Consider the following 14959-nt stretch of genomic DNA (forward strand, 5'->3'; position numbering starts at 1 on the left):
GAAGAAACTGAGACTCCGAATGGTTGAATAACTTGTTCAAAGTCATCTAGTGGCAGAACACGCAAACAAAAGCCTGTTTGAATTTAACCCCTACAGAGCATTGTTATAATGCAAGAGAGAGGGAATGTGTGAAATCTGCAAAAGAGGGCAAATAAAGTGCTGTGGGGACTAGATGAAGTCCAGGGTGCAGTGTGTGAGGGTGCGGCATAGCCATGGAAGAGTGTCATTGGTACAAAACTATACTGAATGGCACTAGCCCAACTACCTCAAAATTTCCCCCTCTCCCCTGAGCCCTGTCTTGCCAACACCACGAATGACACCCAAGCCAACTGATGACCCAGCAAGAGCCTCCACTCCTCCTTCTTCCTCACTTCTCCAGATCACAAATCCCCAAGTCCTGTCACTTACATCACTTGTCCCCTGTGTCCCCTTCCACTCAGTCATTCACTAATCCAGAAATGAAGCGAGGGTGGGCATCCTGGCCTCTTCTTCCCCCACTCTGTCCAGACCCTGGCCTCCCTCCCCAGGATTGTTGAAATAATTGTCTCACGTCTGTAATCCATCCAAGGTTTGGCACTTAGGAGGTTCTCAGTGGGTATGGAATGACTGATTGAATGAATGAATCTTCTGCACTAACACCAGGGTCTTTATAAAAGGTAGTTTGAATCACATAACTCAGAAACTTTTAGAGATTGCCTGATTTCTCCAGCATGCAGTCTTAACCTAACATGCAAGAGTTTTCATAACCTGGATCTTATCGGCCTAAAGGGGTAGCTCCATTCAAACCAAATTACTCATGCTTTCCTGAAGCGTGTCATGAATTTTCTTGTCCCTCCTATTGGCAGGCTCACGCAATCTCACCTTTGGCTTCCTGTATTTCTCGGTCTCCCTTCCAGGCCAGGTGAGGACTGAATAACAGGCTCTGGCCAGTGGACTTGTCCCATGATGCAGAGTCCCCCAGTTCCTCCTAACCTCAGAAATTGCAAAAGCGATGAATGGGCTAGCCCCTGAGAGGTTCTGTATGTTACCAGAGTAGGACCTACCCTCTCCTGATGACTCCACACATCTTTGGTCCTACTCATCCCTCTGCTTAGAGAGAGGTTTTCCCTCTTTCTTGCCAGTTGAAATTCCTATCATCCTTTAAGTTTCAACTCCTGTATGTCCTCCCCTGGGAGTCAGTCACTCGCACCTCTCTCTACTTTCCGGGCATTATTATTACCTCTATTTCAGTCCAGAGCAGAGCCCAGCTAACAGAGAATGTAAGGGCTTGTCTCCCACACTACACTGTGATGTCCAGAGAGCATGGACTGTGTTTGTTTAAGTACTTCTATCTCCCACTGGACTTAGCCTTGTGATTTGTACTCAGGAGTAGTTAGTGTGCACCTGATAGTAATTAGGTCAGAGGGAAAACCATTTACCCCTTGGTCTCAGTGTATGCAGTTGGGCATGGAGAATAAAAGCTTGACCCCTCTGAACCTGGAGGGCACAGTGGTTGTCAGGGATTAGAGAAGATTTCAGGTGAAGAGGCCTCTAGGCAGGGCATGAGTATGTGTTTGTGTGTGTGTGTGGGGGGGCTTCACCCTGGTCATTGCCATCCTTCTTCCCACTCCTCCAGGAAACCCACAGCCTCTGCACAGTTTGGGGGAGTTAAGGAAGAGCGTCTACAGCTTCCAACTGTTTACCTCCTGGGTACCATGGCGACGGGAGATTGGTCACCATGGCAACCATTATTAACCAGGCAGAGCAACTGCTGGCAGATAGTGAATGAGGACAGAAAAGGCAAAAAAAAGGGCATATCAAAGGCATGGGGCACATGCAGTCCTGGCCAAAGTCCCACCTAAAGTGACTGAGATCTTGCTCTGACCAGTCAGTTACCCACAGAGCAGCCATTCACTCTATCCTGGCATCCTGCGCCCAGCAAGGACCCCATTTACAGCTGAACAGAGGCTGAGGAGGAAAAGTGCATGTGCTTGGGCATTCATGTGAAGAAAGGGCCCCCATTCCTGCCAAAAAGGAGCTCCCACCAGCTCAGCAAAATCCCAATGGGGTTCCCTGGCCTGGCAGAATTTTCAAGAATCCATGACTTTGTCATACAAGACCTGGTACAGAGAGCAATGGCAATAGTAGTCACCTCCCATCTCACAGGACCAACTCTTCACTGCCCCCTCCAATGATTTCTCAGAGGGAGTACGTGACTCTGTGCCCAGACAATGATGTTGTTACTGGGTTTTATGAATGAAAGTGTGAGCGGGCGTGCGCGCATATGCTGAGGGAAGGCAGGGTGGGGGGGGGTAGTTGCTGGCAGACTGTCCATAAAGTTAGGGGTCTGCACAGCCCACTCTAGGACGGAGCTTGAACCCAGGTGGAGGGGCAACTGCCCACTAGTCTGGGGTGCCAAGGACTGCACTGACCCCAGTTTGCCCATCTGAAAGATTTGGTGAGGAGCATCCACCATAAAGTCTCTCCTTCCCAGGAGAGAGGTGGCAGCGCTCCCATTGGGAGTCCTGAGCAAGTAAACTGCATATTGGAGGTGCTGGACCCATGGCCAGTGGCCCATGGGGGGATTTCGGATCCTTTCTGCTCTTCCCTCCTTTCATCCTCCTCCACATTTCATGTCTAGCTGGAGATAGCCGCTTTAGAATGACAAAGTTTAAAATCTCAACAACAGCATCAAGTAGGGCAGTTATGAATTGAGGAATTACAAGGGGAGAAAAATGAAACACCCCTCCATCCCCCTAGTTACCTAGTCCAGCCCTTGCCAGAGATTGCTGGGATGGCCAGAGCAAGGACCAGCTGGCTTAGCCCCCTCTGGTGTTGGAGGTGGGGGTGGAAGCTGAGCTGAGGAGAAAAGCCTGAGGACAAGGACAGAGAGCCCATATGATTATCCGGTTAGGGGATTGCAAGGGATCAGAGAGCCTGCTGCCCCTTCTCCTCCATATCTAAACACTAAGCCCCCAAGCACCGACTGACCAAGATTGTAGATTACGAGTCCATCATTAAAAAAAAAAAAAAAAAAAAAAAAAGGAAGAAAGAATAGAATAGAAACAGTGACTGCTCACTTCACTAAATAATATGAACTCTTTGCCTCCTCCTCAGCCACATGTCTCTTTGGATCTCCAACGCTGAGTTGGGTCTAGCGGAGGCAGTCCCTCAACCCCAGTCTGCTGACCTCCCTAGCTCCTGCTCCGTCCAAGCCCATGGACATAACTGCCCCACGCCTGGCGCAGACTCGGAGAGACTCTGCTCTAGTCCCAGATCTGAAGCCGCAGAAACGAGGCGGCCAGAGAGCCTCTTCCAGGACAGGCTGCCATGAAGGCGCGTGGCCAGTCATCTGGGTTACAGGGTGTCTTAGGGAGGTGTCTCCAGGGTAGTATCGTGGCCAGACTCCCTTCCTGTCTCTAGCGGGAGACAGTCCAGCTCCTTCTGCCTCCTGCCCCGACGGCTCAGCCCGGATCGGCCCAGCGCGGCTGCTGGATGTGAGTGTAAGGAGTGTGATGGACTTGGGCACAGCGGAGAGCTTTGTCCTGTGATCTCGGCTGGAGGAGTGTGTGTGTGTGCCGGGGTTGGGAACAGATGCCTGGGCAGGCCCCTTTTCTCGCGCGCCCAGAAGCGGCCCGTTTCAGCACCGGGGGCTGCGGACAGCGCCGCGCCTGCACTTGGGCTCAGCCACCCCTCTGCCCTGCGCGGACTTCTTTAATCCATCTCCGGGCTGGATGGAATCAGCGACCCAGCAGACCTCCCAGCGCCCTAAAAACTCCAGCTCAAGAGACCCTAAAATCCTTACCCGACAAGTTTGAGTTCTCCGCGATGCGCCTCTGTCTGGCAGAGAGTCTCTGCTGCTCGCTCCCTCTGGGTTCTGGGTAACAGCTCTGGCCTCGCTCCCTCCCCCACGCTTCGGCCCCAGGACCCTCCTCTGCGAACGGCGGAAGGAGTCTGTTGCCTCCCTGTCTCTCACTGAGAAAGTCAGGTGAGGCTCTGGAGTCTCAAAGGCGGTCCCGGAAGAGGCAGAAGCCGCTCATTCGTATCAGCATCCCCTCCAAGGGAAGAGGGGGCGAGCCAGGAGCAAGAAAACAGGAAAAGTCTGCCTGTCAACTCTGGACTCTTCTAACCGCGAGCCTCCCGCCACCTTGGACTCTTTCCTGAGATGTTTTACCAGTAATGTAATCCACACTGGATGAGGACACAGCGGAGATCTGGGAGTCTGAAGTTTAAAGGTGGGAATATATATCCCCTTAAACTTGTTTGCAATCTTAGGAAGGGTTTTAGAAACGAATCTCTCTTAGGGACATCTCCTTGCAGAGATTTATTTCCTTCTACCACAGCAGACACCACCAGCTTCCCTGAACTAAAAATTAAAACTCGCCAGTCCAGCCAAAAGAATTTAAACTCTTTTGCAGAAAATAACAACAAAGCCTCCACATTTCTCCAGACTCACTTTCCTCACAGAAAGCATATGTCTAAGGACACACCTCTCCATCAAGGATGAAACCTAAATGCACCTCCCCTTCACTCTCTGGTCCTGAATTGCAGGAGCAGGTCCCAGGAGAATCCAGCTTTCCTGTCTGGGACAAGGTCTGGAAGCCTCTTGGGTTCCAGGTCCCTATGCTGACACCCTTACGGGAAGAAACTGCAGGAGCAGATCCCACAGCAGCCTGAAAAGGAGAGGCTTCTTTGAGGATTTGTAACTTATGATATTTCCTGAACATATCTATTAAATTATCTACTCATGAAGGGGAACCTGGGTGGCTTAGTTGGTTAAGCGTCAGACTTTGGCTCAGGTCAGGATCTCATGGCCGTGGGTTAAAGCCCTGCCTGGGGCTCTGTGCTGACAGCTCAGAGCCTGGAGCCTGTTTTGGATTCAGTCTCTGTCTCTCTCTGCCCCTCCCCCACTCCCACTCTGTCTCTCTCTCTCTCTCAATATAAATAAACATTAAAATAATTATGTATTCATGGAACAGATTGTCTTTAGAAAGCTTAAGTTCTCGAGTTCATGCAACACTTGGAGAGATCAAGTGTATATCATTCACTGGAGAAATAAAGAATTAGAATCACACACACACACACACACACACACACACACACACCCCTTAAAGAAGGGAAGCAAAACCCAGAAAAAATTTCCCCAAAGAAAAGTCAAGCTTAATTGTTCAGATTTAAGGGATTCTGGTAGTGGGAAAGCAAATAAATGAATGGTGAATCAACAAAACAAAGTTGAAGCCACAGAAGTTGGAGAGGAGAGTTCTAATTTTATCATTTGGGCTTCTGGAAGAAATATAAAGTGGATTTAACACAAGAGAAGACATAATTCATGAGATGATGCCTCATCAAGACCTTTGGTGTCCTTAATCCAGAGACTCTCCAACATACATCAGTTACCTTGTGCAATTTTTTTTACAGCCCTCATTGTCAGGAAATACTTTATTTTCTCTGATCCCAGTAATTTACACTACAAGTTAAAGCTGTTTCCCATAGGAAAGGATGGGAAGATTGGAAGCAGATGGTTATCATTTGTTGTCCAGAAACGTTCAGAGCTTCAAAGAATCTTACATACGGAATTGGGAAGGTAGTTGTTACCATGAGACAATTTTAATGCACAATCCTGAAAGTAAAAAATCCCTCTGGACTTTGTTTTTGAAATGCAGACCATTCCTAAGATCTTAGGAGGAAATAAGACCTTACAAAATTAACCATGAAGTGGAGAATTGCACTGATCTGACAAATGAGGTAGAGCATCCATTGCAGGATTGGGCACATAATTGGCCCTTGGGAAATGATATGTGTGGCAATAGATATCACGAAGAATTTTTCCATACCTGTAAGGTACAAACAGATAAACTGAGACTGAAAATGAGCAGAAAGAGCCTAGAGGGGATATATCTGTGAATTAGCCCGCACAAGGCATCCAGTAGCAGAATCCTGGGCTGCAGAAGAGGGTCCAGATTTGGCTGAAGACTCGGGGTAGCCTCTAGGGGTCTGTTCTATTGCTCAGGTTTCATCTGAAGTGCAACCAAATATGTATGGCACAGCATGGAAGGGACAGAAGTCTTTTGTCAATATGCAGGATACAATTGCACCAAGCAATCCCAGATGAGTGAGTGGGGTATCCTAAGAGGTCCATGGCACCAAGAGACCCAGGAGAGGGATCCTCAGAACCCAAAGCCTGTGTCACAAATAGGGAGACATCAGTGAGAAGAGAGCTATGGAGAAGGCACCACTTCCTCATTCTAACTGGGTGGATGATATCTGAGTGGGGGAGGATTAGGTCAATCCTAGGTTGCTTCAGCCTCAGTCATATTTCTTAGGAAATGAGGAGGGTTCTGTGTGGGAAAAGGTGATACCCAGGCATCAGTAGCTGAGGAAGACTGGACCCCGGGAACCTGGTGAGACTAGTTCTACCTGCCTGTGATTTCACTGCCTGAGAAATAAAAGGGTAAATACTAGCCATGCCCAGAGGGATTGAGTTCAAGCATGAGCATGAACAGGTGTGGCTTAGGGGACTCCCCAGTAAGATATAGTTTAATTGTTTTTAAATTTAAATTTTTAAATGTTTTTTTATTATTTTGAGAGGGAGAGGAAGCATTAGCAGGGGAGGCCAGAGAGAGAGAGAGAGAGAGAGAGAGAGAGAGAGAGACAGAGAAAGAAAGAGAATCCCAATCAGGCTCTCACGAAGTAATGAGATCACGACCTGAGCCAAAATCACAGTTGGGCTTAACTGACTGAGCCACCCAGGTGCCCCTAATTGTTTTTAAATTTAGAAAATTTGGTGATTATGGTCTACATAGTCTGGGATTTGCTTTTCCCCCCAATCTTAGGATTCAGTGATATTGTTGTTTCTAGCTATAGTTATTTCAGTTTTACTGTTAAATATACAATTTGCTATTTATTCTGGGTGCATATTATACATTTTGATTTTAAAAATTGGGGGGAGGAATTAAATTTTTCCTACTTTGTGTAAAATCTACCCAGTCCAAACAAATTTCAGAAGTGCTGGGGATCTGATATTTATAGATTAGACTTGAAAGGCACATTAAATACGGTGGTCCAGTGTGTTAAAGACACACAATCTGATAAGGAGATAAGCCAGACTAGCAGATGATAAGTAGAAATGCAAACAGATAAGCCCAGTTATCAGTAAGGAGGAGAGTGTGGGCTTACTCTGGCAGATGGTTTAGATCCTTGGCAATGATAGGGCAATTTGCAGGAATGGCTTTTGGGAAAATAAATATTTATTCAGAGGCAGGTGAGCTTCACATGAGAAGCAATGATGCATAAATTTCCCCAGGCATTTTCCTCAGTCAGTGCAAAGTCATCAGGGGGAAAAGACCTGCTGTGGCAGAGGCAGTGGTTTTCAGTTTTTAAAGGCTCCCTTTTCTGCTTCTCAGGCAACAAAAATGATGGTATGTTTCCCTCACCTACCTGGCAGTTGACAAAATAGAAGGAAAATAAAGTTAAATTAATGAGATTTGAAGAGTTGTAAATTCTGTCCAAATATGATTAAGAGCTATGGAGGAGAGTGGTCTTCAGAGATCTAATCTACCTCATCCCCTGAAGATGCCCCTTCAGGCCAGCCTTGTAGATAGTGGAGTCTGTTATCTCCCTCTCTCTCTGGGAGAGTCAGGTGAGGCTTTGGAGCCTCAAAGGGCGGTCCAGAAGAGGCTGAAGCTACACATTTGACCATCCAAATCTATCTGACCATCAGTGCCTGGAATTCCACCATCAGAACTTCATCCTTTAGTTTCAAATTTTATCCCTCTTACTTTGTTGTTGTTGTTTTCTAAATGATGTCTATGCCCAACATGGGGCTTGAACTTACAACCCCAAGATCAAGAGTCGCATGCTCCACCCACCAAGCCAGGCAGGTGAAGCTCTAAAATGCAAATAACTCCAGAAGCATGTGGCTGAGGGAAGCATTTGATGACCCTGGAGACCAATAAGGGTATGGTGGCACAGATACCACAGCAGGGGCAGGTAGGATGGGCAGGGGCAAAGGTCTGGGTGACAGATGCTGAATACTGAGTGCAAGCTTGGTCCCTATCACAGCTAAGCCTGGTCTGGGCTCAGTAAAATCACCTGAGCTTTCTCTAAGCCTACAACCTTCATTTTCCATCTACAAAGAAGGACAATCACCTTTTCTAATTGTTACAGCTGGCAAATGTGTACTGGACACAAGGCTATTTTAGCGAATTGTAATCTGAATGTCATCAAAGGTGCTCATTAGTAGATGGGACGTGCCCTGGCTGAGTACTGCTCAGGTCAACATTTTCATCAAAGGCCTTGGGTAATGTATGGAATCTTTCTGTATATTTTAATGTGGATAGGATGTATAGCTAACATGCATTCAAGAAATATGGCAAATATGGAGTATGCAAATCAGGATATAAAAAAATCTTGAGGGCTTTTAATGATGGGCTGAATATACAGACTGAGAAAAAAATATAACAGGAACAAATATAGGTTCTGCAGCAGGGTCAAAATAATCAGCCATCCACATACAGAGAGAGGAGACATTGTTTGGCAGACCTCATTCACCATGATGTGAAGCCTGAGAATGACACTTCTCCACAAAAACTGGCAAAAAGCTAATGACAGACAATGCTGACTTAATAGAAGTAATATAATGTAGAAAAGAAGGTGAGTCTTTAAAAAATTTTTAAGTTTACTTATTATTTTGAGAGAGACAGAGACAGCCCGAATGGGGGAGGGGCAGGGAGAGAGGGAGAGAGGAGAGAGAATCCCGAGCAGGCTTCATGCTGCCAGCACAGAGTCCCATGGGGGACTTGATCCACAAACTGTGAGATCATGACCTGAGCTGAAACCAAGAGTCAAATGCTTAACCAATTGAGCCACCCAGGCACCCCAAAAATGAGTCTTGATCAGCTATTTTCTTTTCAACATACCTGGATTATTTTCATTTTGGTTGCCACATTTAAAGAAGGGTTGCATTGCAAAATTATATTCATAATAGAACTTTAAAATCAGTTCAATAAATTAATTTTACATTTTATGTTATATTCTAGTTTTTCTTCACATACACATCAATACTCTTTCATGTGATACTAACATGTAAATACAATTTTGTTATTCTAGTTTTTATTTAGGTGTTATATCTTGAGAAATAGCCTATCTTACTGTGTTAGTTTCCAGTGACTTAGGTCAATGTCCAAATTATTTCTCACTAGCCATGATCATGACCAATGAATTACACAATTAATAGAATGATTTATATAGTTATTGACATTTTTATTTACATTTAAATTATTTCCCATTTCCAATCCTTTAAGCACTGCCAAGAACATTTTTTCCTATTTTTGTAACGATTTCCCTCAGGTTATATTCCCAGAATATACTCTAGGGATATAAGCATCTGAATTCAAGAAAAGTTTTTAAGCAATTTCTATTGCTATCAATCATTTAACCAGTTCCAGCCACCAGTTTTTTTTTTTACCACATTCGATTTTATTTTTCAAATTTTGTGCATAAGCTGCACCCCAGTATAGTTTTAATTTGCATCTCAATAAGAGATAGTAAAGTTGAACATTTTCTTATGTCGGTTTGCTACTTGTGTCTCCTCTTTGTGAATCATCTATTCATGTCCTTGGCCCATTTTATATTAAAGTTGATGTTTTTTCCTTTCAATTTTCATGACTTTTTGTGCAATACTGACAGAGACTTTCTCCTAGCTTATTTGATGAAAATATTTCCCCAGTCCGGCTTGCCTTTTGAGTTATGATAATATTTATTGTAGAGACTTGCAAACATTTCCCACTGAGATTCATTTAATTCATTGAAAGCCTAGAATGCATAATTCCCTCACATATATGATTTCTACTCTTTTGTGATAGTTTCATATATTTTATTCTTATAGTTAACTCTTTAATACAATTGATGTAGACATAATTTAATGTGGGACTCAGTTTCCTCATCTGATAAAAAAAGGTACTACTTCTCACTTTTATTCCAGAAATCTCTAATAGAATATCGGTGGGTCCAATACTTGATTGCCTAGGATACTCCATTCTTTAACAATGCTATCATTTATCATTCATCACTTCTCAGCATTGAATATTTTAAGCCATTTTTCTTCTTTTACGTGAGCACGATGGTAAGCTTTCTCAGTAGAGGATGCTGGAGAAACACTGAAGCAGGAAGCGTGACTATGTAGTTGTTTCTGGTGGATGCACCATTGATGTGGACATGTGAGAATGTCAGTGGTGCTCTTGCTTCAGCCACATGCCTAGAATATACAGTTCCTTGATGATGGTCCATCCCCAGTGGGACCTGGTGGTCACCTTCCTGCACCTGTCTAGCATTGACCACCCAATGTGCAGCCCTCTGCCTGGATGTTATTCCCAACTCTCTCTGCTTCCCTAGCCTTCAACACCCAACCCCCAGGTTTGTCTCTGTGACCCTTTGGTGCCACAACCATTTTGATACAAGCACCAACAGCTCCCGCCTCGTACTCACACTGATGCCCCACCTGTTCTGCATCACTCCTGTGTGGCCACCACTAGCTGTGGCTTGCCCTACCGCATTCTGGGATTGCTTCCTTCTGGCTCAGGAACTGCAGGCCACCTCAGGTCTGTGCAAACCCGTGAGTTTCTCTGACATACATTGAGCTTCATTATGCCAGCGTCCACCAAGGTTTAAATGCCAGTCTTGGGGAGGGGGATCCCCGTGCCAAGTTTGTCCTTCTTGGTTACTCTCCTTCAGTCCTGTAGTGTCATGTAAACTCTCCTACATCTTATGTTTAATAATCTTTATTTTAATCGTTTCCTGTTTGAATTATTGTGTGGTTTCTGTCTCTTGATTAGATCCACACTGATATACATATAATGAACCAGGGTATCTTTTATATTTTTATCTAGAGAAGGGATCAGAGACTTTTTCTTAAGGGGCTGGATAGTAAGTATTTTAGACTTTCAGGACATATGGTCAATGTCACAAAATTCAACACTCACTCATGTGGAAGGAAGAAAGGAAGGAAGGAAGGAAAGAAGGAAGAAGGAAGAAAGGAAAGAAAGAAGGAAAAGGAAGGTTCTTAGTAAATCAGAAGTAGAAGGGAACTTCCTCAGATTTATAGAAGTCATTTTAAAAAAGCTTACTGTTAATAATATGCTTAATTTGAAGACTGAGATCAAGAACAAGGCAAGGATGTTCAGTTTTAGCACTTGTATTAAACATTGTAGTGCAAGTCCCAGCCACTACGGCACAGGAAAAAAAAAGAAATGAAATAAATGGCATAAAGATGAGAAAAAGATAACTGTCATTATCCAAAGACAGCATAATCATAGAAAACCCTATCTAATTTATAAAAAATATTAGAATAAGTAAATTTAATAAGATTGCAGGATGCAAAACTCAACTGTACTTCTATATATTCTAGCAACAAAAAACAGAATATGAAATTTTAGAAATACCATTTACAACAGTGTCATAGACATAATTATTTAAGAATAAATCTAACACTATGTGCAAGACTTGTAAAACATTGCTAAAAAACTAAAGACCTAAATAAATGTAAAGATATACTATGTTATGGTATACTCTTATGAAATCTCAGTAGTTTTAAGATTTTTCCCCAAAATTGATTTAAAATTTCACGAAATCCCAATCAAAATCCCAATAGGCTTTATTCTGAAGAAACTGGAGTCTAAAATTTTATGGAAATGCAAAGAATCTAGACTATACATAATAATCTTGAAAAAGAAGAACAAAGCTTGAGGATTTATACTACCTGATCTCAAGATTTAGGATAAAGCTAGCACAATTAAAACAGTGTGGTATTGGCATAAGGAACAGCCTAGTGGGACAAAGTAGAAATTCCATGTACATACAGTCAACTGATTTTTACTAAAGGTGCCAAGGCAATTCAGTGGAGAAATAAAATTCATTTTTAGGAAATGGTGATGAAACAACTGGAATTTGTATGAATGGAAACAAATCTCAACTCCTATCTCAGTCCACATAGGAAATTTAATTTGAGAAAAACCATACACAGACCTAAATATAAAGCTACCACCATAATGCATAGGAACAAAAAAGTGGAATATTTTCATGATTTGGGGGTAGGCAAAATTTTCTTAGGACAAAAAAAAGGCCCTAACCATAAAGAAACTCCAATAAATTATATTCCATCGAAATAAAAATTTCTCCTCACCCAAAGATACCATTAAGAAAATGAAGACAGTCTTCAAAATAAAGTGTGTACTCTTCAAAATCGTCAGTCATGAAAGACAATACATAGAGAGATAGACAAGCAGACTGAGGGACTGTTCTAAATTAAAGAAGACTAAAGATTAATGACAATTAAATGCAACATGATCTTGGTTTGGATCCTGACTCTAGCAATTCTTTTTTTTTTTCTATAAAGGATATTATTGTGAGACAAATGATAAGCTTTGCACAAGATCTGTAGATGAGGAACAATTCATATGAAAAAAGATTTCTCTCTGAAACCATGGTGGCCAGGAGGAAAGGGCACAAGTCTTCAAATGTTTTTCAGAGAAAAGACCTGTCAACTTTGAAATCTATATCTGGCAACAATATCCTTCAGAAATGAAAGAGGAAATAAAAACATTGTCAGATGAAGAAAAACTAAGAGAATTTGTGCTAGCAAATCTACCCTTAAAGAATGGCTAGAAAAGGAAATAACAGAAGAAAGTTTGGAACTTCAGAAAAAAGTAATATCAGAATGGGTAAAACTGATGGTTAAAGCAAAAATTATTACACCATCTGATGTAGTGCACAATGTATAAAGAAGAAACACTTAAAACAATTATATTTAAAGAGAGGGAAGGGTAAAGATACCCAAATGACAGTAAGTTTTCTACATTTCTATCAAAATGGTACATTAATACCAGTAGACTATGATGTTTCATAAATACACTGTTAACACCTACGGCTACCACTAAGAAAACTGTACAAAGTGATATACCTAAAAAACTATAAATAGTTAAAGAACTGGGTGCTTCAGTTGGTAAGTGTCCGACTCTTGACTTCAGCTTAAGTCATAACCTCACAGTTGTGAGATCGAGCCCTGCATCAGGCTCCATGCCCAGCGAGGAGCCTGCTTAAGATTCTCTTTCTCTCTCTCTCTCTCTGCTCCTTCCCTGCTGTCTCTCATGAACACTCACTCTCTTTAAAAAAAAAAAACAAAACTATAAATAAATCAACATAGAATCATTAAAAATTCTTCACAGAATTCCTCTACAGAAAAGAGAAATAGAGAAATGAGAAACAGTGAAAACAAACCAGAAAACAAATAATAAAATGGAAGACTTAAGCCCAAGCATGTAAAAAAAATACCTTAAATGTAAATGGTCTCAATAAACCAATTAAAACAGATTGTCAGAGTGTATAGAATAACATGAGCCAATGATATACTATATACATGAAACTTACTTTATGTACAACACTATAGGTAGGTCAAAATAAAAGGAGGAATTTCTTCTCCATCATTGAGATAATGGATAATTGGGACAATATATGTCAAGATGCCTTGAAAAATAAATAATGCTCAACATTCAATTAGTGCCATTCTGGAAGAAGGTCATCATTTTACCCTACATATTGATAACCACTTACTTGTTTCTCATCCTGCAGTTATTATGTTACCTCTTTCAATCCTGGACATTAAAATTCCCAGGGGGCCAGAGACTAAGTTATTTGATATGACGATGAAGTGGTCCTGTGTATGAGGGTGTTTGAAAGCTGCTGATGGAGAGAATACGGTTTGTTTTGACCCTGATTCCTCTTGGAGCAATGAAACAGCACAACAAGAAGTTTTAGGCCCCCAGAATTTCAAATTCTTGAGCGGAAGCTTAGCTGATGAAGTAAGTTTCCAGGGAAAGTGATTCAGACCCTCTGGACTGACTTCACGCAGTTTATTATTCACAGGATCTGGTTGACATTTAAATCATGCAAATGTATCCTGCTTATCTGTGAGTGGACACAGTACACACTGCAGTGACACAGAGCAATGAATAATGTATTTTAGAGGAGACAAGAGTTTTACATTTCCATTTGACTCTTTGTGAAGTGCTGCTTGTGAATTTCTCTTCTCTATTGAATTGTGATTTCTTAACAAGTGGATAGAGGAATTTATCATTTTTTCTTCTGCCTCTCCCTCCTTCCTTCCTTCTTTGTTTTTTTCCCTCTCAATCTTTATCCTTTCTTTATTTCTCTCTCTCCTCTTCATTTCTCTTCTCTGTTTCACCCACTCCCTACCCTGGCTTCCGCCTCCCCTTTGGAGATGAGGGTACAGCTACCATTCTTCCCTGTCCCTTGTGAGCTCACAATCTGTGTTGTGTGGGCCCCATGGTTACTGTTAATGCTAGTTTGGGTTATGGAAGAAGGGGGAGAGGAGTCATAGGAGGGATACCTGGGAAGTTCTTTAGAGATCACTGAATGCAGTAGATCTCCTCCCAAGCACCTGATCCCATTCCTCAAACCCACCTCCTGTACAGAAAAGACAACCCCCCTCAAGGTTAAATGGCAAGTCTGTGTTGCTCAGCTAGTGACCACCTTTTGTGATCAGGTCATGACTATCTTTCTAGCCACATCTGTCCCACATGTCCCCTGAGTTCCTTCAGGGTTATGACAGGAGATGGGGAGCCCAATAGGTTTGCTTGTGCCTCTAGCCTATTAAAAAGAGGCTTCAATACAGAATTTGCAGAACTATCAAACACACTGACAACTTTGTGGCTTTTGAAGAACTAAGGTTTGCTCTTTTCACAGAAGATACTTTTCAACAATCCTACTAGGATGAAACCTGCTTGTTAGAGACAGATGCTGAGAAAATATGAACTCAGGTGGTGGCAATACTGCGTTCACAGTGCTTACTCTGTGTTACACACTATGCAAAGCACTTGTAAATTAATTCATTGAATTTCCACAACAAAAAAGGGGGAAACTGAGGCAAGGAGTGGCACCCACCACTGCAGGGTTAGCCTGGCACCAG

This window comes from Lynx canadensis, chromosome A3, assembly GCF_007474595.2.
Source record: "Lynx canadensis isolate LIC74 chromosome A3, mLynCan4.pri.v2, whole genome shotgun sequence".
NCBI lineage: Eukaryota > Metazoa > Chordata > Mammalia > Carnivora > Felidae > Lynx > Lynx canadensis.